The sequence below is a fragment of the Mus pahari genome, chromosome X (assembly GCF_900095145.1).
Source record: "Mus pahari chromosome X, PAHARI_EIJ_v1.1, whole genome shotgun sequence".
In the NCBI taxonomy this organism is placed as follows: domain Eukaryota; kingdom Metazoa; phylum Chordata; class Mammalia; order Rodentia; family Muridae; genus Mus; species Mus pahari.
In genome coordinates, this window is record NC_034613.1 from 94,624,779 (window position 1) to 94,627,431 (window position 2,653).

Genomic DNA, 2,653 nt, shown 5'->3' on the forward strand with positions numbered 1-2,653 from the left:
AGGCATGGTGATTCCACCAGAGGTTCTTTTATTGTTGAGAATGGTTTTTGCTATCCTAGGTTTTTTATTATTCCAGATGAATTTGCAAATCGCCCAATCTAATCTGTGAAGAATTGGGTTGGAATTTTGATGGGGATTGCATTGAATCTGTAGATAAGCAATGACTTTTTAAACACTTAAATGTTTATTGGAGTCATAGTTACTGAATGAAATTTGTTCATAAGATAGAAAAAGCAATTAATACATTTAAATATATAGTCAAAGCTTCCCCCTTTCATTATTCAAGTTATAAACAAAAGGATCCAGAGTTAGATAACATTTCAGAAAACAGCTCATCTTACTTTTGAATCTTCCTACTCACTTCTTGAACATCCATTTACATAGAAATTCATAATTCAATCAAAACTCAAGTTCACTTTTGGCTATTTTTTATTGCTATAATAGCCTTAAAAGTTTATTTTAATTGATGCAAAATCATGAAAGAATGAATTTATTTATGGAGTGCATCAAATATTTTAATATGTGTGTACACTGAAAAGTGTTTAAATAAGATCAGAATTATTTACAGTCGTCAATCTCTTTTCTTCTAGAATTTCAATACACAGTGTATATCTGTTTGTGTATCTGGAATTCTTTTGTAGCTTTTGTTGTTTTCCTGTGGTCTCTGCTTGAGGTTCCGGCTTGAGTTCCTATATTTACTTCCCTCAGTGATGTCTTCTTACTAAAATGTGAGAAAATGAATGTAATTTCCCCTTAGTTGCTGTTGATAACGTTTTTATTACAACAGTGAAGCAAAGTAAGAACTCAAGTTTTGAGAAATTTTCTATTTTTTTCTATATGTTTTCAAACACATATTCTAATGAATGTCTGAATTGCCCTGAAATTTGTAAAGACATCTCTCCTTATGTCTCTAGTTTTATTAATTTTTGTCTTTATTTTGGTAAGTTTAGCTATGCCTTTGTCAACCTTGTCCAATGCCTTGATTTTCTCAGACAATTTCATTGACTATTTGTCTGCATACAGGCCACATTATTGTTTCCTTGCTCTGCAATACTGTCATACAGTTGGTAACTGTGCCTTAGTTGTCATTTTTCCCCTTTTGTGTTAATTTCCAAAGACAAAAACCACCCCAAACAAGATTTTAGGATCTTCATGTTTCATGTTTCATGAGCAAGTACACAGGTTTGAGCAGACAGGCATGTAGCATTGTATATTTTCAGGACTATACAGTTATTAAAAAAAGCCTCATGGAAATCTCACCAGGGTATCTTTCACTTACATTTTTGGTTAGTCTTTTTCCCCTGTCCCAACTAGTATTGTTACCTCAGGAGGTACAATTTTAACAAATTGCTGTTATTTACTTTTAAAATAAATGCACAAGAATAGGCTGTTTCCCACTGTGCAAGATCTGTGTCAATCAAATAAATTACAACCCTGTAATAGTGTTCGTGAGGAGCTGGTACTCTGGTCAAATAATGACAATTATGTGAAAAAGGCATTTTTGGTGGGGGAGGGGGAATTGGTCAAGCCCTTTTTAATCTCTTTAGTGTTTGTAAGGCTGAATATTTTTACAAATATCATAAATACACATTGTTGGATTTCAAGGCTAGTATGTAGTGAGGAAAAGAAGGATGAAAATAAGAAAAATTAAAATGCAACAAAGATCATTGTTTCTATTAAAGTTTAACCAATTTTCCTGAATAATTAAGTGATCCTCAAATTATTTTAAGCGTGCATGTATGTCCCAAAATTATGATGAAATTGATATTGATAATTATTTTTAGTATTCTTGTTTCTTTTGCAAAAGATTTTATTTTAGAAGATGTATATGCCATTACTGGAGAGGTATTGTAAATACCTAGAGTTTTGACATACAAAAGCCATTTCTCTTAACATGTTTTAGTAATGAGTTTCATGCTTGACTTTGCACTGCTGCACCATACACAATAGATACTTTACATAAACTACTGTGCAATTCAGTTTTGTACTGTAAAAATTCACATACTTAGATTTTAAGAAGAAATTAGTGCAAATGTATTTATAAACCATATTCTCATTTTATCTAATTATTTTTTGTCTTTAGCTATATCTTAGTTTTTACGTTGCTGTGAAGAGACACCATCAACATGACAACCATTATAAACTTTAATTGGGGCTGGATTACAATTTCAGAGGTTTAGCCTATTATCATCATGGCAGAAGGAACTATGGCATTGTGCAGAAAGACAAGCTGCTGGAGGAGCTGAGAATTCTTGATTGAAAACAACCACAAGGAGACTCTCTTCTATAGGCAGCCAGGAGGAGGTTCTCTTCTGCACTTGGGTGCACCTTGAGCTCTAGATCTCAAAGCCCACCCCCATAGTGACACACTTCTTCTAACAAGGGCACACCTATTCGGATAATGCCATACCTTCTAAGAATGCCACGTTCCATGGACCAAGCATTCCACCACATTCTACTCTATAGGCTTGTTCAAAAACATGAGTCTATGGGGACAGTACTCACTCATAGCATAATGCAAAATACATTTAGTCCAACTTCAAAAGTCCCTGTAGTCTATCACAGTCTCAACAATGTTTAAGGGTCCAAAGTTCAAAGTCTCTTCTGAGATTCATACAATTTCTTTTTTCCTTTTTTTTTTTTTTTTTTTTTA